The sequence below is a fragment of the Manis pentadactyla genome, chromosome 1 (assembly GCF_030020395.1).
Source record: "Manis pentadactyla isolate mManPen7 chromosome 1, mManPen7.hap1, whole genome shotgun sequence".
NCBI lineage: Eukaryota > Metazoa > Chordata > Mammalia > Pholidota > Manidae > Manis > Manis pentadactyla.
Genome location: NC_080019.1, coordinates 103,199,437 through 103,221,846, shown reverse-complemented (window position 1 = coordinate 103,221,846; position 22,410 = coordinate 103,199,437). Strand labels below are relative to the sequence as shown.

General features: G+C 39.0%; 1 protein-coding gene across 4 annotated transcripts in view; it reads left to right on the top strand.

The window, feature by feature from the left end:
* The window catches only part of PLD1 (phospholipase D1), a 220,028-nt gene that overhangs the window by 42,113 nt on the left and 155,505 nt on the right, over window positions 1-22,410 (top strand). The window lies entirely within an intron of this gene.

The window sequence follows — 22,410 nt, the reverse complement described above, 5'->3', positions numbered from 1 at the left end:
TGCTTTGAACTTTCTGCTGCTTATGTCAGATTTTCTTTCTGTCCTCACAGGACGGTATGACAGTCAGCATGGCATTTGTGCTGTTGCTGCATTCTTGTAGAAAATAATGCAAGTTCGTTGAGCCTATGGAGGCTTGGGTTATGATTTTCCTTATATACATGCACTGTTTGACAATAGTAAATGTAAGTGGAAGCCAAGAAAAAATGACACGTGTGTTTGATTTACAGTCTAGAGATTTGTACTTGATCATAAGCATTTTCAGTTCCTTTTTCAAATTATTTTCTTTGTGTCCTACCATCAGATCTTCTGGGCATAACTATGATTTTATTCACAGTTGATTTTATATATTATTTTAAACATTAGCAGCAGTGTGTTGCGCCCCCAGATAGCCATGGAGTTGTCTCTCACACGCTTGTACAAGCTCGCCTGGTACATGATTCTCCCTTGGGCCTACTTCTGAGAGTGCAATGAGCCAGAATGTCATTTTAATTTTCTCTTTGAAAATCCTGGCATTTTTCTAGAATACCTTATGAAATGTCTGCATAACAATTGAGATGTGGGCAGAGTGTAAGGTGGATCAACCTGGACTGAAACCCTTCCCTCATTGCCACCATTTTTATTCTTAAGTGATCCCTCAGACTCCAACATTACTCTTAGGGGTAAATATGACTCTAAAAATGGAGTGTGCCTTGTAAAACAGAATGATATTGCTAATAGAAATAAAATGAAATTAAGTCAGTAAAATTAAGTTCCAAGAGAATATCTTCCTTAATTTCATTAACTTAAGGATGTAGAGAGCAATATTACCCTTATTAATTTGTCACCAAAGCAATACAGCATGGAATTGTTGTGTAAGAGTAGTTCAGTTTGATGATGTTTTAAAGTTTGTAACACTTTATGAGATATACTTGTTTTTATGTTATTTGAAGTATGCTGTAGTTCAAGGTAATACACTAGTGTTTTAAAACATGCTACTATGCTTCTGTTATTGCCATTTTATTTTCTTTTCCCCCCAGGGAAATACAGTGTGTTAGACAGGGTCTGTGCTCTCATGTTCTCCTCTGTTTAAGAAGATAAAATGAGGGAGAGGAGAGACAGAAATAGGTACTTAAAAAAAAATCTTTGAGGTGATATGCTAAACTTTAAGGATCCCAATTCCCATGTCTGCTGAAGCTGTGCAGTTATGACTGCATGACATTTCAGAGTCACAGAGTTGAGTGTACTTTATACCCTTAAGACACAATTATGCAGCGATAGTATTGCCTCTGCCTCTGCAGATATTTTCTCTAACAGCAAATCCATCAGGTCATATTAGCTTTCCAAAAAAAAGAGCAAATATTGCCATAACGTGCTTTGTATATGCTGTTACTGCATGTATGTGCTATTATGATATTGTTAATTATTAAATGTTACTAATTTCAATCTTAAGGTAAATATTTTGTCAACCTGGTTGTAGTTACCTGATGATTTTAAAGAACAATGTTAAGACTTTTTACTTGGTGATGACTTGTTTGTGTTTAATTGGCATGGAGAAGCCTGCAAAAGTGCCTATAAGCTCATTTATGTCTGGTGGATGTCAGTTTCTGTGTTCCTGAGCATTTCACAGCCTTTCATCTACAGAGGATAACAAAACAAAACACCCATGATTGGAAATAGAAATAGACAACATGGCAGAGTATACATTAAAAGTGGAAACTCCCTAAACACTAGATTTTAGGGTTTTTCCAAAGAACATTCATTAAAATAAGTTTGCTTCCAAACTTGGGGAGAAAAAAAAGAATGTATAGTAGTGTGTTCAAAATCTTTAATTTTGCGACAAAGTATCTAAGCAAATTTTATTCCTGATTCTAGGTCTGGATCAAGCTTTGCAATTCTTGTTCTCATCTTGCTGGACTGGTTTAGGTTTGTTACATTTCTGGCTTCTGGCTAAAATCTAATTTTAAGTTAAGCTTTGAGATGATTCATTTTTATCCAATATGCTTTCTTGTTGATATTCAAAGTACTTTAGATGTCCATAAATCTCAGATGGCTTATGAGCCTAGCTAACAGTCCAGTAGCATGTGATCCCTATTTTCTTTTAAAATGCATTTGAGCTTTGAAGTTGGAGACAGATCCTTAGGCAAGCTATTTCAGTGTGAATTGGCCCACACCACACTCAAAACATCATTGGGAACATTGACTGGCAGTAGAAGATAAGCACTCTGAGGAAAGAAAGGAGTAGGAGTAATTGTGATATTAGAAGTGGGTTTTCTGACTGTTGAACGTTGATACATTTTCGCCTATCAGCCACTTCCATTCACACCCCAGATCACTCTCATTCCTGCCTATAATCATGATCTTCCAAGTGCACATTGCGGGAGGTGCTGGCTTGTACTCTGCATTTCCTGGCCTTGCCTCTGCCTCTGCTGCCTTTTCAGGCCTAACCCAACCCTCACCCCGTTTTGCCTGTAACCCTGCTCACTGAAGGTGCTGATGGGCACAGACAGGTCTTCTGTTTACTTATCAAAAGTGGGGACAGAGAGTTGGGGAGACTGTGATGCCACCCACCCCAGAAATTCACTGTTCTAGTAATGACAGTAAATATGGCCTCAAATCGCTGTGATTAAAAACCCAAGCTAAGTTTCATAGTCTTGCCTTCTAGGGTAGGGGCCGCGGTCGTCGGAGCAGGAGTAGTGCTCACAGCGGTAGGTAGGAGTACTAACAGCTCACCCTCAGGTGCCGCTTCCTAAGGGCAGCCCTGTTCTAAGCCTCTTATTTCATCCTTACAACAGCTCAAAGAGGTTAATTGCTTTATTATCCTGCTTCACTTTTGAGGAAACTGTCCCAGGAAGGTTATGTAATTTGTCCCAAGTTATAGCCGCTAGTAAGCAGCGATAATGTCATTGTGCCTCAGAGAGGTGCTGTTGTGGGAAAAACCTGATGCGAGCTGCTGATGTTCTTCGGAAATGTAATTCAGTAGTTGTGACTAATGAGAAGAACCATGTAAATACTGACATCCGTGCTGCTCGTCATACTCAAAGATGCTCCTCTTGACCCACCGTGAACCAGTAAGGCATGTTTCTTTGTGTTCATTTTCCACTAGGAGGGGATGAGCTTGAGCTCTGCTTTCTCAACTGTTCTGCTGGTGTCTAAAGGCAAGAACCTAGTGACCAACAGCAAGATGCAGGTTGTCCATGGTTAATAAATGAGACCAGTGGTGTGACCAGTCCACATGCAGAATATACCTACGGCATTGAAACTGTCTTTTAACTATGTGAGCTAATCTTGGAACTTTTGAGACTTTTTAAGGCTAAATCTAATTTTAAGTTAAGCTTTGAGATGATTAATTTTTTAATCATTAAGTCTGGGAACTTAGACCTTTTGATTGTTTAGCTTTAATTGGCCTGGGTGAATGTCCTCTTCATTCCTGCCCAATATGACTTCCTGCTGATAATCAAAGCTCTGGTTATGTGGTCCTGAAAATTTTCTGAGCCTTAGTGGAAAGCCAAGAATGTGAGATATGTGTTTCCTTTAAAAACATCAATGCTCATTTGAAAATTTGTTTTGGAAAAATAACAGTCTAGAGTTGGCTAAAACTTAAACGTGAAAAATAAGTTTAGTCTTTAACAATATATAAAAATATAGCCCACAGAGTAAGGATCTAAGTTTTTTTAAAAGGGAAGAAAAGAAATCAAACAATAAAAATTCTGATCTGTGGATGATGAAGTGCTTTCTCTTCCCATACCCAATAAAAGAAATCACAAAAGGAAGAAGGCACTAGATTGGAAATTTCAGGTAGGAGTATAAAAGTGTTAAGTACAACAGTATTCATTGGGGCATTATTTATTATCATGATAAGTTGAAAATAATAAAAATATACAGTAGTAGAAGAAAATTGCATAATGGGCCACTATGTAACTACTCCAGTTGGTTATTGGAGAAACAGTGATGATAGATCTTTAACTTAAAGCACTGGATAACAAGTACGTACATCACATACTTGGCCATGTTTAAAATGCACCTCTCTCTGTATGTGTTACTCTTAGAGGGACAGCAATTAAGGATGGTTATCTTAAATTAATAGGGGTTTAGTGATTATTTTGAAGGTTGGAATTTCTGGTAGTTTATATTGTATTCCTATACTTCCCTGCATATTAGTTTTTCTAAACATTATTACTTTGTATTAAAAAAATTAAGACACTTATGAAGAGAAAAAAATGAGAATTAGTTATGCCAAAATTTAGTAGTAGGTTAACACCATCCATAGTCTATTTAAGGTTGTGGCTCTAAGAATGATTTTAATTTCATGAAACAGTTTGTAAATTTAAGGTTTCCTTTAAGAGTTTATTAATTTTATAGTAAAAATAGGTTAGGCATGATGGGTTAGAGTTAAGGGAAGATCAGTTTTCATAAAGAAGGGGATAGTTTTATTTTGGAGAAAAATTATTTTGCTGCATTTATGCATTACTTCAGGAAACTGCCTTTTGATTTTTATGCATGAGGTTTAAAATTTTGGTCAGATGTTCGAAGTAATCAAATTATAAGGTAGATAGTTCATTGAATAAGGGATGTGGGGGGAAGCTCACTTGAAACATCAGTCTAGGAAGGACACTTTCATGGATCTCCAATGTGTTCAGATGTCTCGGTAATGCTTCCTTGGTCTAAGAGCAATTGGTGATGTTTTGAAAGGGACAAGTCAGCATACTGAGACAGTCCTTAGGAGCGACGATTCACCTGGAATAACGAAGATAGAAGAGAAACTTAGAGTATGAAGTTGACTTCATTCTTCTTCACTCTTCATTTTATGGGCACATTTTCCTGCTCAAGACAGTAGAAGAGAGAATTTTGATCTTATTTCATATGTGTTCCTAGCTATATCTGGTTTTACAGAGATATCAATTATAAGAAATTCTTTGGACAAAAAATGTGTAGGTGAACCTTGATTAGCTGAGGGTTGAGGCAAATGTGGCCAGAAATCCACACCTCTGGCTCCTCTTGGACCCAAAGCAGGAGCATCTGGGGGAAAAGGCTGAAGGCCTTTCTGCCAGTCACTTTGTTCCATTCATCTTCACTTGGTTAAGGAGCTGCGATCACCTGATGTAGGCAGGGAGCTCGTGGGGCAGAGCTGATACCCACCACCTTTGGTCAGAGAGATTTAGATAAAATGATTATAACACTGACAATGGTGGAGTCACAAAGTTCACAGTAAACTTAACACCAGTATTCAAAGAAATGCTGATACAGAGATAGAGTCCAAAGTTATGCTTCTGTTTTAATCTGTGATATTAGCAGTTTTTCATAGAGATAGAGGTTTTTCCTTAAAACATGGATTGAGGGTTAATTTAAGAAAAAGTGTATAACTGGGGCATCCAGAAAGCTGGCCTACATCTGAAGGAAAGAATGTGTATCTCACCAAGGATTTGCTGTAATTTATAAAACTGATCTGCCTCTGAAATGGACTCATTAGGCTCCATGAAGTAGGTCAGCACCGGTGCGGTTACCCGAGTCTCGGGACTTGCAAAGTGCCTACTCTAAGAGCTGGACTTCTTACTTCCCCACTGCCTGGACCCTGGAGAAGCTGCCTCTCTCCACCTGAATTTGAATTTGTAGTCCTCTCCATCCAAACTGAGTCTTTGCCTCCCATATGAGATGTTACAGTACCAGACACCCCAGTGAATCCATCATCTTCTTGCTTCACTTTTTGCGGGTTTTGTGCTGGCTTTTCCCATGCTGGTGGAGGCCTAGGGGGCCGCCTCTGCTCTGAGGGGTCTCCAGAGGTCTGGCCTAGGTCTGGAGGAGGAAGACTCAGGCACAGCATTCTGGAGTTGAAGTGGACACAAGCTGCGGTCTCTGAGACCAGGAAGGAAGCTTTGCTGGAAAGTGCTGACACACACAGTACCACGCAGGGACAAGCTCTGCGTCTCAGTCGGCTTTCAGTTCCCTGGGCTCTCCCACTCCCTGAGGGCTTGGTGTTACACAGTCCTTCGGGCCAAAGTGACATGGCATCTCTGGAATATCCATCCCTGTGTTTCTTCTCCGTCCCATGAAGTACAGAGGGAACATGTGCTTACACCCATAGGTCTTAATATGTTGGAAAAGCCTCTCATTTTTGTTCAGTGTAAAAACTCCAGATTTCTTTCTGTCCCTTCTCATAACATCATGTTTTTCAGTTTCTCTCCCAACCTGGTCCCTATGTTCTGATTACCCATGGTTTGCCCTTGTTCTGTGGCCCGTGGACTGAATACAGTACTCCAAGCATAGACTGACAAACAGGCTGGGATTATCAACTGATTTCCTGGGTATTGCTCTTCTGGTAATATATCCTAAGAGTGCATCAGATCTTAAAAAATAATAATATTAATATGTGCCATTTTTTGGACAGTTACTGTTTTCAAGGCAACGTGTCAAAGTGACTTATATATGTTATGTCAATTAATCAGCAATGCTGTACTGACATTGGCACTACTGTTTTATCTCCTTGATTCTAAGACACTGTTAGTAGCAAGATACACCGTTGATTAAATTTCAGGTTTTAGGGAAAATAAAGAAAGGAAAAGCCCATCATATTAAATACAGACATAAAAAGCAATAGTCATGACAGTTTCATGGCTTAAAATGTGTGTGTGTAATGGAGAAGGGGACCAGAAAGTACACCTTAGACTCAAGGAGATAAGGTATCTTCAGTCTATGGATGAAGAGATGGAACTTAAGCAATTTGATTAACTTGCCACAGTCTATAAGAAGGGAGAACCAGGATTCAGACCCAGCTCTGCTGACTGCAGTGTTTGCTTCCCCTATTCACACTGCTCCCTCCCAAAGAGCCTCAAGTGAAGTTGGCTCATCCCCAATTCCCAGGGCTTTCTCACCAAACAGCTGTCAATCCAGGCAACCCCAGCCTGTGCTTGTGAGGGTATCTAAAGCAAAGTGCAGATATCTACATTGATCCTTGCCAGTGAACAACTGTCTGTATGTACCTTTCCCCATATTTTTAGAATTTAATTACCAAATCAAAGAGTAAAATTGTTTTTATGGCTCTACAAACACATTAATAAATTATCTTTGAAAGTGGTAGTGGTATGTTCATTAACAATAATAAATGCCACTGGCAATGAGGTTGGTTTAGCACAAATGTTACAGTTTTTTTTTTAATACAATCCATTACTAGTCTCATTACAATTGGGAATGAGGGTCTGTTGTGGGAAACTCATGCCTTTGATTCTCTCCTGGGATTTTCAGGCTCCCAAAGTCCCTCCTAGGGGGACTCAGCCTGTGGGTTACCCCTTCAGGGTTCCTTTGTGGTTAATATGTGCCTCCCTGTTTTTATGGCCTCTGGACTTGGCTCCAAGTCAGAATCCTAGGGAGGAAGGGGGTACTGTTGGGTTGGGGGGAGCAGGGAGGCACACTGCCTTAAACTTTGCTCTACTTCCCACTTGTCCTCTGAACATGATCACATCCTTCCTTTTCCTTTATTGTAAAACCCTGGGTTATTTGATGCAGTTTATAGAAAATCTCTGAATCTAGATGATGATTCTTGACAGTAACAGAATAAGTGGGCTAGAATTAAAAGGAATTCTTTTTATAGATCCTTTGCAGTTGAAGGAGGTTCTTGCAAACTTTCTAGGAGATAATCTGGATGATTAATTAGTAAGAAATTCATGCCAATTGTTCTAGTTCTCCCTAGGTGAAGAACAGGGCAGAAGCAGAAAGTGCCAAGAATGTATAATTGAAAGTTTTAAGGAAAAGAAATTGCCTAGCAGGCTTCAAGTGATAAAGAGAGTAGAACTGAAGAAGAGAAAGAATTCCCACCTGTATACAATGCATTCTCTTAGCTCTGGCAAGTATAGGTTTGTGACTAGGAAATAAATGTAATGTATTTTTTATCTTAAAAATGGGAATAAAGATGAAAGTCAAATACATATCCTCACCTTCTACTAAAACCACTTTTAGTTATGTGCATAGCTTTTATATGTGGAATTATTGGGGCTTTATAAGGTTTGAACAGGTAGAATTACTGAGTAAAAATTAGCTCCATCAGATGCTTCTTTGAATTCTAACTCATAACCCAACCAAACTCATATCTTTAGTGAGAGGACAGTTTCTGTCCTGTGCTTCTTGGCTAAAAACATAAGACATTGTCTAAAAAGGTAGGTGTGCCACTTAAAAAAGAAAAGCATAAACCATATGTTCATGTCCAGTTTAAATTCAAATTTAGGTTAACTTCAGTGGTATATCATGCTACAAAAATGTGTTAATATTCCAAGGAATGAAGTTACCTCGATAAGAACTGACTCCTGGATTGTGAGCCGAGATGGGATTATCACACTGATCTTGGATACTATTAACCCACAGCAAGGCTCTATCTACTCTTTGTCTCAAAAGTGACTCACTATTTGCCAAAGACTTAGTGAATTTTTTTTGCTGTATGATGCATACTTCTAAAAACACAGGTCTGGAAATTTTAGAAGGGAGTGGAACTATAGATGCACTTCTGTAGATTCAGTTATTGCATCTATCATCAGTTCCTTCTGGATCTTAACAGGTTCTTTATAAACACCTGTGTGCCATTATCTAGGTGAATTAAGGTCCTGATAGAGCCAGAGTAAGCTGGTTTTGTTCTCACAGAGTATAATACTTCTGCCATATTTTCTTCCTCAGACCTTCTTTCCTCCTGTTGTTAAGGTAATATATCCTCTGGAGCTACTCTAAATCAGTACCTTTCAAACTGACGTCCATATGAATCCTGTGTATCTTGTTAAAATGTAGATTCTGTTCCTGGGATGTGGCCAAGATTCTGCATTTTCTAACAAGCTTCAAGCTGATGCCTGTGCTCAGGGTCCTTGGACCACACTTTGTGTAATAAGGGCCTCAAGGTTTTTACCATCAGTACTTCCAGGAAGACAGGTGCTGGGAAAAGGCAAGTGATAAACATTAAATGGAGGAGCCTCCTATGTTCATCGATGACTGATTGCTCTGGAAGGTGCCAGTTGAGTTCAGAGAGTCAGCAGTGCACACTTAGTACCTTGGGCCTTCAGTCCCCTCTGCCACCCAGCAGTTGCATCACCTGGGCACATTACTAATCTCTCTGAACCTCAGTTTCTGAATTTGTGACATGCAGATAATACGAAAACCTACTTTACAAGGTTGTTGTAATGATTAAATTCTATAGTGAGTATAAAGCACTTAATAAGTGCTTGTTAAATGTTAGCTATTAGTAGTAACCATTAAAAAAGCATTTATTGACCACCTACCGTACTGGTGGTGTGCACCCTGTTCAAATATGAGCATATACCTGCCTTCCATTTCGGCATCTACCTTTTAAAATGATTTCAAAAAGACTCTTTGCATGAACTAACTTGTTTTTCTAATACAAAAAATGTTCACTGTGCCTCTTGCCCTAGCATCCAGCACAAACGCATGTATGCCTGTGAGGAGCAAGGTTTTCCTGCTCTTTTCTTTTTTTTTACCTTTCTTTGGAATCCTGTCTTAAAAGGAAATGATCACTGACCTAGAATTTATCTTTTCTTTATCTAATTGTTTCTCTGGTTATTGAGACTTGTATGCTTTTTCGGAGCTTATAATAGTTCTCTTTGTGATCCATACTATTATGATTATTAAAAAGGATACTAGTTATACAGAAACTCCCTAATGTGACTGATGTATTTTTGAACATATAATAATCTCACTGAGCAGAGTCTTCAGATAGTGAAAACAGCAGAATTAAAGCAATATATAATGTCAGCATTCATAGTTGCTTTCTGTGTGTTTTGACAGTGTCTTTTTCCCTTATGTAGTGGTTATAAGTGGCAATTCATCTTATTTCTGTTAAGAAATGTGAAAGTGACTTTTGCTGCTGGTTATCCCTCTGTATGATCAAGGAAAATTATCTGTTCTTTCTTTGAGTATTGATATATGTCCGTAGATTTTTACAACTCAGCTTATTACTCCTGTGTCTTTATAGATTTTTTAAAAAGCAGCTTCATTGGGATGTAATTCACAAACTGTAAAGTTCATCCATTTAAAGTATACAATTCAGAGGTTCTTTGTGTATTCACATAGTTGATTTTGCATATTTTTGCCAGTACATTTTTCTTTTCTATGAGCAAACCCCTCCACATTGCCATTCCTATAATGAATTTTGTTACTACCTATAGTTGGGAGCAGATATAAGTGCTGTAACAATGAATTCTTAGAAGCTATTAACTTAAAACACTTCCTGATTACATTGTGGCTTTTTATTAACTTTATATTAGTACTGTTTCAAAGATGAATCATAATCTGTCAGCTTTGCCCATGTGCTATTAAACCTGCCATGTTTCTCATTACTCCGCTGCCCTTCCTTCTCACTAAATCTCACCCTCCACACACATCCAGTTTAGGTAGTTTACCTTAAGTATTGCATTGTTTCTCAAATGTGACAAAACTAAACTCTGATGGTCCCATTAAATTGCTTTACATAGCAGAAACTCATCTGGAAATCGTTGTTCACTGTAGTGACTTTGTAAAAAGAGCACAGCCAGTTTTCTTTTTAGCCCAGTATCTTTTTTATTTGTGAAAGAACACCATTGTTTATCTGGGTAATAAAGAAATAGCCAATTGAAAATGATGTTACTTATCCTATGAAGTCTTTATATGGGCAGCACAAACTCACTGTTATTGAACGTCTTTTAGCTCCAGGTGTCCAGCATCAAGAACAGGGAATAGCAGGTGGTGGGTGGAGACTTGGAGATAAAGTTTAAATGCCTTAACAGCACCTGCCCTGTGTCCTATGCCCAGCCATGGTATGCCTAGCACCTTTATTCATTACCTCAAACTTGCCATGGTTATGGAGATAAAATATAGTGGTCACATTGAAGAGACACTTACAATTTGGATTTCTTGATTGATTGGATAGAGATTAGGGAAAGACAATTGCTAAGGTGAGTTCCAGGGTTTGGTTTGCACCACCTGGTCGATGGCATTGCTGGTTCCTTTAGGAGGGAAACTGGAAGGGGAAATGTTCTGGAATTTGGAAGGTGATGAATTCTGTTTTGAGCATACTCAGTTCACCCAATGTGGACTCAGAAGAATACTGTATGTAAATACTGAGCAGAACAACCTCAAAGAAGATTCCATCTCAGTGACCAGAAAGGGGAAAGGAAAACTAGAAATGTGTGGGAATATGAAAACGAATAGAAGAGACTCTTAAGAAGAATGAGGTCAAGTTATGCAACAGAAAGGATATGTAAGGTAAGAATGGAGAGGTGTCTTTTGGATTGCACAATATGCAAGTTGTTATGAACTTTGGTGAAAGCTGGCAGGGTGTAGAGGTGGAAGCCAGTTGCAGTGGGTTGAAGAATGAGGGAGGAGGGATGAAATATAGGGAGCAATGGATAACTTTCTTAAGAAGTTGGCCTTGAAAAGGGGGTAATAGATATAGCTGGATGGGTTCAGCTAAGGTTGGAGTCATAAACACTAGTTGAATGCTTTTTCTGCATCTATGTTTGGAAACTGTGGGGTAGGAACCAAGAGGAGAGATAGTTGGATTGGCCCAGGATTGGGTTTTTCCAGATGACTGCAATAGGACAATGAGGCAGCGAGTAGAGATTTTCAGCAAGAGAGAAGTTAGAATGATGGATCATGTGCTCTCAGCTGAATGAACAGGGACGTGAGGCCTGGAAGGGCTGAGGGAGTGTCAGCAGCTTGTCAGAGATGCAGGAGCTGCTGGGTATCAAAGATGTCCTTGGAAAAAGGATCCTTCACTGCTGTTCTACTAAATAGGGTGGCAATTTCCTAGTTTTAATAATGAGTCTCAGGGCAGGTCTGTAGCCATTTAATCATAAGCCCTAAATTTGAGAAATTTTGCAGGTTTGGTGGGAAGATAATGTTGTCACTGCATTTATGTTCATCCCACCAAAGGAAGACAGAGATGGTATCTCTGTTGTTCTGGCTGTACTATTTCCTTTTCTAGATTTACTTCTTTTGTTAAAATTGAACAGAATCCATTTGTGTTCCTTCTGAATAAGTGGTTTGGTGAGGCACACAGCAAGCCCAAGTCACAAGACTGGTTTCCAGATGTTAGGTTTTGGTGAGGAGAGTTAGAGAGTATTGTGTATAAAAACAGTAGCTTTAGGACTGGAGAAAGCAGGGAATGTGGGGTTCAAGGGCCATGATATGAGTCTCACACCTACAACTTACACAGTATGATCCTGGTCCCACCTCTTAGTCATTCAGAATCATTGCTTCTTCAACTGAAAAGAGGGTTAAAAATGACACTGCCCTGCAGAATTAGGATAAGATGTGTATGTGAAGGATGCTTTGTAATCTGGAAAGCATTATGTCCAGGTTGTTTCTGCCTCGTCCATACTGTGAGCTGGTCTAAGTCTTACCCATATTCATTCATCCCTCATTTGACCCACAAACAGCTGCTGAAAGCCCAGGAGATACTAGGAACTGGGGATCTAGAGATGACCTCTCCTTTCAGTGAGCTGATAGCCTTCCAGAAGAGACAAGGGCCACATGGGGTAGAATGTTCTCAACACACTCACCCAGATGCTATAGAAGCACTGAGGAGAGGCTTCTAAGCCAGTCTGGGAGGTCAGGGGAGGCTTCCTAGAGGAGGTGGTCCCTGAGATGAGTCTGAATGAATGATGAGAGAGGCAAAGAAGGAAACTGGAAGAAGGCAAAGGTGCGGAGGGAGCTGCCTGTTGGAAGGCTGAGAGGTCAGAGAGCCTGGAACATGTTTGGTTCACTCCAGCTGTGCGGGGAAATATAACACCTTCAAAAGCTTGACTCTGAAGTTACAGCCAAAGAGGAGGGGAACATACATGTAATTTAGATGCTTAGGAATGTTGTAAGTAATAATAGGAAAAAATATGAGAGCAGGGAGGCTGGTCAGGGCATTGATTAATGCAGTCATGAGAAGAGGATTGGAAAACTGGCACTGGTGGGAGGCCCGAGTGGAGGGAGGAGGGCCCACTTCTGGGGTTTGCTGGGGAAGGAGGGAAATGCACAGGGTGAGGTGAGGAGTCCTGAGAGTTCCATCCCTAAAGCCCCTCTTTTCAGAGTAGAGTAAAATATGACCAGTCATTTCATATCCCTAGTGTCTAGCCTGGTGCTCAGCACATTGTGGTTGCTCAATAAAAACCTGTGGAGTGAATTCCTATCCTGCTGAGTTGTCTGAGTAACCCCACAAAGCAGCGACTGGAAAGCAGGGTGCCTGCTGGTCTGCCTGGTGCACGCTGCCTCCCTCCACTCCACTGAGGCTTGGCAGCCTGTCTTTTAATTTGTCATTTCTTCTTAGCACTGACGCAATCCATGTGCTTTGATCCTCAGCAATGATGCAGAATCAGGTGCCACTAGAATAGCTCTCTGCCTTAATGGCATTCATGGGAGTGGCGGTTTCTTGAGCAAGGACTGAACTAGTTCTGCCCCAGTGAGGCTGGCAGCCTGGCAGCCTGGCAGCCTGTCCACACCCACTGGGCAATCTGGCTGCAGCTGAGACAAAAGCAGTTTGTCCTGCCTGTCTGGTCATCCTTCTTACAAATTTGGGATGTGGTTCAAAGCTGCACTGTATGGAAAGAATCTGCCCCTCAGACTTGTATGAGCGTGCAAGGTACAGAAGAGGCCCGAGTCCTGTCTTGCCTCTGCTTTCTCTGTGTGACCCTGGGCCTCTGTCTTCTCAGTGCATTGAAAGAATTTGGATCCAGTGATTACCTAGATCATCATGTGTACTAGACGTTACTGACCAAGTTTTGTATCCATTGGTTTCATCAGTCTAAAGATGGTATCCTCAGGTCATACCCAGAGCCTGCCACCAAATACATGTGCCATATAGGTTCATTGAACTGGATTTCATTAGCTTCTGTTTATTCTTGGACACATGCGCGCACACACACACACACAAGCACAGTGAAATAGTGTCCATTGATGGTATAATTCACTTTCTTCACTGAATTCATTTCTTTTCAACAAAGGCTAAAGATAATGCGATAGTTGGGTTGATTTCTTTCAGAGATGACAAGGAGCTTAAAGACCCTGAAGTGCAGAGGACAGAAGACTTAGGAGACCAGATTCAGGTTCAGAGAAGAAAGGGGGCTGTGATCACATGGTGACACTTGCTAATAGCCATGGAAGTGTGCTTGCAGAGTCTGGGCCAAAGTTCAGTACACTGCCATTCTGGGCTTCCAAGGAGCTCACAGCTTGTAAGAGGGAAAGAGATGCAAACAGGTATAACTTCATTTTAGCAAAAAATGTCACATTGTATGATGGAGACTGCAGGAATGACAAGTGTATCAAGTTCTCTACTTTTCACTTTTCACAGTGTGTTTGGCATTTAGTAAACATTAACAGGTTTTATTTTTTCACTTCACTTGGCTGGAGTATCAGTATATATCCATAGTACTATGACATATTATTAGGTTGCTAAGAATTTCCTATAAATGCTTTGTAAGTGAAACGATTAAATAAGGAATGTAAGTTCACAGTATAAATACTTTTGTTAAGTAGCACTATAAATATTTTAAGAATAGGTCTAGGGAGAAACATATGAGTCTTAAATCCAGAAGTGTAACAGCAACAAATCTAAGTAAAAGGAAGACATCTAATAAGGTTATCTATTGAAAGAGAGGGAAATCTGTACTTGTTTAATGGAAATCGAAAAAATACTCATTGTTTTTCCAAATGGCTTATTGAAAACTGCTACCACCAGTAGAATTTAAACAGGACACAGGTCTCACCAGTATTATTTCTGAGAGTCTTGAGGAACTTTTTGGGTTCATTATTCACCATGTTTTTCTTCTCAAAAGTAAGATGATTAGTTTATAATAGCAAATGACATGTACATTGCATTTACTTTGGGCTAAGTATTGTTTTTAGCATTTTATATGTCAACTAATTTAATCCTCACAACAACCCATTAAGGTAGGCACTAATACTCTCCCCATTTTAGATTGGGAAAGCAAGGTACAGAGAGGTTAAGTTACTTTCCCAAGTTTACACAGCTAGTAAGTGGTAGACTGGAGAGTCGAACTCAGGTAGCCGTACAACTCCCCTACACTGCCTCTCAACTAGAATCCAGGGGATAGCTGGGGATAGTGGCTCAGGTGCTTCCCTAATAGGGAGGCTGCATATCTGTTTTCAGTATGAAATATCTGTTCTCCTTAATTTCACCAGGACTCAGGAGGACCCCTGGCCCCCCTGCACACTGTGGCCAAATGACCAGGCACACGGTCCCTCTGCTGTCTTTTTGGAGCCTCAGTTTACTCATCTCTGCTGTGGAGATGACAATAATACCTCCTTTATAGAGTATTCTGAAGATGAATGAGATCGAGTATGAGAGAATGTGTTAAAAGAGGCAAAATGTATATGTTGGTTATCATTTTACTAATATTTATTATCTGTATCCTGTATTTTTGAGGAATTTGTGAAGTGAGCTTCATTACATTTGAAATACTTGGACTTCTAGAATAAAGAAAGGGGTCTCCTAATTTGAAGTGTTAGATTACCTGGTACTAAGGAGGGCAAATTTTCAAGTGAATATGTTAAGGCATTTTCTTTTTAAAAGTTCAGTTGAAGCAATTTTCATAGCTCCTCCAGGAATACAAAAGCAAATATAACTTCAGTTTTGACCACTGCTTTTCCCTTACCATTCTCCCTGCCAAATTCCGACCTTATAAGAGACAAGAGCCAGGGAGCATTGAGGCCCTACTTGGGAAGTTGAGTTGCCTCATGAGATCAAGTTTGCTTTCAGTTCCAGTGTGGGCCCATTTCACATAATCTTTTTGCTGGATGTTGAACTAATTTTCAACTATGGCCGATATTTGTGCATGCCAACTCTTGATTGTAAGGGGTTACATTGGAATCTACAAATATATATATGCTTTCCCAAGTGTGGGTGAGAGACAGTGAGGGACAAAGTATTTCAAAATATCTTACATACAGCCTGGTTAGTGGGTCACCGGTATCAGTTGACTTTAGAAAGTATAGTGAATTTCATTCATCTGCAAGGAATACAAAAATCATTAACCAAGATTGGATTTAAGGACATTAGTAAAATGTCACTTATATTTGATAGCAGGGATTTTTTTGTTTTAAATGAAACAGTTTTTAAAGCAGAGATTAACATTCAGAAAATAAAAACCTATGTACCTATAACATCCAGACTGAATAAATTTTATCATTTAGACATACATCCTTCTGATGTGAAATAAGAAAGAAAATGTTACTGGTATATGAAGTTCTCTTTGTATGCCTTCCAATTCCATTCTTTTCCCATCCTCTCTCCCTAAAAGTAACCACTCTTCAGAAACTGTTATCTCCTCAATTGTTTTGTCATGTGTCTACATATAATTATGTTAACAGACAACATATAATATTGTTCTGTGTTTTTTAATCTAATCCTAAAGAAACATTGTAAACTGGATTTTTGTTGCCTAACTTTCTGTTGAGATTTATTCATGTTGATACATGTACCTCTAAGCTATTTTTCCTTGCTGTGTAATATTTCATTAAAATATAATTTGTGTATCCATTTCCTGACAGATTGACATTTTGTTGTCCAGTTTCCTTTACTGTAAATGGTGCTTCTTTGCCTACTTATATATATGTTTTCTTACATAAACCCACTCATGGATGAGTTTCTTTGTAATTATACTTAGAGGAAAAATTTCTGGGCAGTAGGTTATGCCATCTTCAAAGATGGAATATCACCAAATTGCTTCCCAAAAAGTTATTTCAATTTACACATCTGGAATAATTCCATTACCTCATGACTACATTGTAATTTATGACTTGCAAGATTGTTACTAATTCAATGCATATAAAAATTATCTTATTGTTTTAATATAACTTCTCTGGCTACTGGGAAAGTTGAGCATGTTTAATGTAAATTTAGAACTCATCTTTTATGAATTGTCTATATATATTCTTGATCTATTTTCTATTGGGCTTTACATCTTTTTTATTTTTTTTTTAGATTTCTTATGTATTTACAGGGGTTCTTTATATATATTTCATGTTTATTTTCTCCTAATCTGACCTTGTTTAATATTGCCATTTGTCTAACAAAAGTTTTAAATTTTAGTTGAACCTACCAGCTTATCCCTTATGGTGTGTTTTTTATGTCTTGTTAAGAATTTCTCCTGACCCTAAGGTCATAAAGATATTTTTCTATTATTTTATTGCAAAGGTTTAAATTTTTCTTTTTCTTATGCAAATTTAGGATTTTAGTCAAATTTAGGAAATTGTTCTTAAAGGAGCTGTGAGCTAGAGAACTAATTTTACTTTATATTTCTTTATGAATTATCAGTAGTCCCAGTATCATTTCTGGAAAAGTTAATTCTTTGTTCACTAATTTTTTCAGTGTCACTTCTGTCATACACCAAAACCCATACAGGCATAGCTTATTTTGGAGATCACTATTTGGTTCTATTTGTCTATTTCTGTGCCAATACTGTACTATTTTAATTTCTTCAGCTTTATAATAATTCTTGATATCTGGTTGGACAAGTCTTATCTGTTTATCCTTAGTTCCTTTCTGTTACGAATTTTAGAGTCATATTGTCACATTCTGTGAGAGATTTTTTGGATGTGAATTAGTAGATTAGTTTGGGGAAAAGCAACATATACTCATTTATTCAGTTCTATATTGATTGAGTTTTACAATGCTGTTTCACTGTGTCATCGCCTCCGTTTGTTTAAGCTGAGAGTTTAATGGTCATTATTATGGTTCTCCTATATATAATAAGTAATTTTATATGGCTGCTTTTAAGATTTTTCTCTTTTCTTCATATTTAAGCAGCTTGACTTTAATGTACATAGATAAGATTTTCTCTGTATTTTTTCCTGCTTAGGATTCACTGAATTTCTTTAATCTGTAAATTTATTTATTTTACCAAATTTGATAACTTTTTGGCCATTATTTTTTCAAACATTTTTTTTCTGCCCACTTTTCCCTGGCCTGTCCTCCTGTGACTCAAATTACATGTATGTCAGATCTTTTGGTATATCACAGAGGTCACTAGGGCTCTATTCACATATTAGTAATAATAATTTCTTCCCCATATTACTGTCTGTCCTTCAAATTAAATAATTTGTATTGATCTGTATTCAAGTTCACTGACTTTTTCTTCTGTGATTGCCATTCTGCTGTTAAACCCATTCAATGAATTTTTCTTTGTTTCTGCTGAGATTTTCTATTTGTTCATTCATCAGAAAAATGTTTTCCTTTACATCTTGAACTCATTATAATAATTGCTTTTAAAACCCTATCACCTTGTATTTTACATTTCAGGATGAGTCTCTGTTGACAGTCTTTTCTTCAGAATGGGTCACATTTTTCTGTTTCTTCTATGTCTGACAATTTTAGGTGACACTGTGACAAATATATTGTAGAAACTCAAATCAGTTCTGCTCTTTGAAGAGTTTTTTGTTTTGGTTTTTTTTGTTTGTTTGTTTGTTTGTTTTGTGTGTTTGTTGTTGAGCAGGTAGTTAACTCAAACTACCTGTACTGGTAGTTTGATCTGTCTTGGGCTTCAGATTCTATCTCCCCTTTGGTGAGCAGAAACAGGAATTTCTGCTGAAGTCATTTTGGCACTCTCTGAGCCGCTTTGGAGCACTGCCCTCGCCTGCTTGGTTCATGGGTCAGCCTCTGCAGGATTAGGCACCCCTCTTCTGTGGTTTTCTCCTTTCCGGGATTTCCCACTTCATTTTTCAGCAGCTGTAAGCACCTTGAAGCCTGCTCTCCAGTTCTTCAAGCCAGTATGATTATGGATTTTCTATCTGACTTTTAGTCACCTAAGTTGGCGTGGACTAGGTCTGCCGTTAGACAAAAACAGTGTCATTCCTTTCTTCCAAATGTAGATTGCCCTCCTGTTTCTGCTTGCTTTTAGTTAATCTTCAGGCGGTTATTTTTTATATTTTTAGTTTCCAGTCACAATCTGTGGGATGGCTGGTATAATAGGAGCTGCGCCTATACTGAATGCCAGGAGTTGTGATCCTGGATAATTTTTATAGAAAGTTTCTCATTTTGCAGTCACCACAATTCCATGCGGTTTCTTCCCAAGGCTGTTGGGTATAGTTCTTCTAGTCTCTGTTAAATAGACATGGTACTGAAACTTGCTGAGGCTCTAGATTTTTTGGAGGAGTCTCACTTCCTGGCCCTGTTGCCCTTAGGGCCCTGGGATCATGTCTCCTGACATTCACGTGGGGTCAGAACCATAATCCCCCAGGCCCATTATCCAAGGTGGAACCCTGTGGGCCTCCTCAGCTTTAATTCCAGTATACCATCTGGCTTTCGTTTGTTTCTTCATTCTTGGAAGCTGGAGGTTTTGCTTCATTATTGTTTTCATTGTTCCTGCCTCTGCTTTTATCCTTGACTAAGTATTTTCTAAATACAATTACAATTCATTCAGCAATTCTGTGTTTGTAGTGGGAAAGGGTACCTATATTAGCTCAATCCATTTTGTTTTCAGAGGTTTGTAGAAGTTGTTCCTATATAGTGGGCAACATTAGACCATCCCCCTGAATACAATTCCCTCTGCTAATTCCTGTACTTGGAGGGACTGAGTTCTTGTGTGACTATATGGAATTTGGACAGTGATTTTGTAGCTCTTAGAATAGCCAAAGGCAAAGGAGGAACTAACATTATTTCAGCATTTACTATAGCCCAAACTCTAAGCCAATCATTTTAGGTCATTTAATTCTTACAATTCCTTATTTCAATAGTATACTTCCATTTTCACATATGAAAACTGAGGCTTAGAGAGCCTTAAATAACTTGTTTCAGTAGAATTCAAGCTGTTTGACTCAGAATCACATACCTCCCATGGTACTGAGACAGGGACAGTGGGTGTAGTCAGAGTAGGGTGAGGGCCCCCGGAAAAGCAACACAATATACTTACAGTCAGAGCAATGTAACAATGTACAAAGAAGCCCCTATGGAAACTCTGTGTTAAGCATTATGCAAAGTCAAGGTCACACTAATTCTCTAGGGTAAAGATACCAGACTAGAAATATAGACATCTTCAGTGAGATCAGTCAAAGCTCAAAAGGCCAGGAGCAACTTGGTCTGGAATGTTTGAGTGTTCCACAAATAAAGAAGGGTATCTCAGCATAACCTGTGACTTCACTGTAAACAGCCCTAGCAAACAAACAACAACCCAGCCCACTTTGGGGGCAGGCCAGGTGGTACAAGTCCACACCCTAAGCCTTTTATCAGTTCCTGAAAATCCTCAACTGACTATAAATCCCCTAGACAACACACCATCACGGGCTCTCTTGTCCCCTCCTGGCTCAAGCCAGGAGCTCTGTCCTCTCACTGTATCTCTCAATAAAAGCCTCTCCCTGGCTCTCCTACCTTGGGTGTTTGTGAGACTCATTCTTTGACTCTGCAAACAAGAACCCTGGCATCAGTACTCTGCTGCCTGACCAAACATTTTTTTGTGATTATATAGATGGTTAAAAAACCTGAGACTTTATTGTGTTTATCAGCAATCATGACAAAATTGGAGAGCTTGTTAGCCCTGGAGAATGTCTGGAGGAGTTTACACAAGGGTTTCGTAGCTCGTTCTCATAGGTGAGATGCTCAGGTTATTACTGAAAGCACTCTGCACTGCCTAAACTCAACACCAGTGGAGGCTGGTTGTTCCCTTGGAGAGAAGTGAAAGGATGGAATCCTAGAATTCTAGACAGCTGGAAAGAATTTTAATAATAAATGAAGTCTGTATGAGGAAACGTAGGTCCTTTGGCTAAGTGGGGCTAAGTTACCAAGACCAGTTTTAAGAAAAAGAAGCAAAGATAGTAAAAATAATTAATTAAAACTCTTGAATTAATATCTATAGCTTGTTGATCAAAATGTGTTCTTTTCAAAAACAACATATGTTGATTAAAAGCAATCTTTTTGATTTAATATTTTAGGCCAGTGACAGAAAAGTTTTCCAAAAGTTATTTTAATACAGATTAACTCTATCCTGGAAATATATTGCCCACCCATTGAATCATTTGTGTTTTTAATCTACCTTAGTGAGAAAAATGTTTATACCACTTTGCCTAGCATAATTTGTTAACCAGAATAAAGTTTGCTCCCATAAATTCATGAGCAGTTAGCTTCCTTTCCTAAAGACCCATCACAATCCATGCATATTCTGTTCTTGGCCGTAAAAAAATTTAGTATTCACTTAACTTCGAAAAATGTTATTTTGAGAAGTTTGACCACAGTTTTTAGCAATGTTAATTACCTTTCTTTTTAGAAAGAATTTTCCTTTTGGGATTCTTATTGATTTAAGTCAGTCTAGTGCCTGTACAAAGTCTCTCACTTACACCCAATAAACTTACTAACAAACTTTGGAATTAAGAGGGACTTTCCCCTGTTTTCTCTTCAAACACAAATGTTTACATGTGCACTGTAGTTACTAGAGGCAGGAACAAATCTTACTTAGATATTGGCTCAGAATCCTTATCTAAATACCTCTGGCATTTGGGATAGGTTTTTATCTCCTGGGTGTACTTGCTGAGAATGTATTGTGTTCTCTGGCATTTAGTGATGCTGAAGTTTTTCTTACAATAATGTTCTATTTTAAGTCCTAAACACAGACAACTGCTTATTAATTTCAGTTTTTAGGTGAGGAAACTGAACACAAAAATGTCTTTGTCCAGGTTAGTCAAGGCAAAAATAGGAGTCGACTACACAGTTAATTCCCATCAGGTTGCTGTGTGACATTGAGCAAGTTACTTAACCTGTCTGTGCCTTCAGTTTCCTTGGCTATAAAAAAAGTATAAGAAAGGTACCCTTTTCAAGTGGTTGAGTTAGTGTGCTCAAAGCACCTGGATCACTGCCTGGCATGTAGTTACCACTACACAAGTTTACTTTTGATTATTACGGTCATATTTATTTTATGTATGCTATTATATGATATTATTTTGATTATTAAGGTCAGCACAACCTGGGTTTCTGCAGGAGGCAGGAATGGTTCAGTGGTTTGTGCTGGTTCCAACACTATCTCAGCTCTGGTTTCCTGGATAATAGAGCCCAAGCTAAGGTTGCATGGTAGGTTTTGCAGGGAGCAGCAAGAGAGAGGGAATAAGAGAAAAGAGAGGCGGGGGAGCACACAAGGCAGGCTGCACCTAGCTGGCCGTGGCTTCCCGGGGAAAATCAACTAGTTGCTCAGTCACCTAGGGCACCTTCCCGATTGGCTGTGGGGTACAGCGTGCTCAGGATAATCAGGCATGGAGAAGGGAGAGGCATGCATCTGCTGGCTTCTTAACTCCCCCAGTCTCATAGGCTGTGTGACTGGGTTCCCGTGCTCCCCCTGCTCACACACACACACACACACAACTCCTGAGAAAGCCGGCTTCCAGCTCTGGTACAGCATGTCCTCTGACTCCAGAAGCCTCAGGTTGAGCCAGCGCCTCTGTGGGAACTGGGCACTGAAACTCTTAGGCAGAAAAACAGACAAG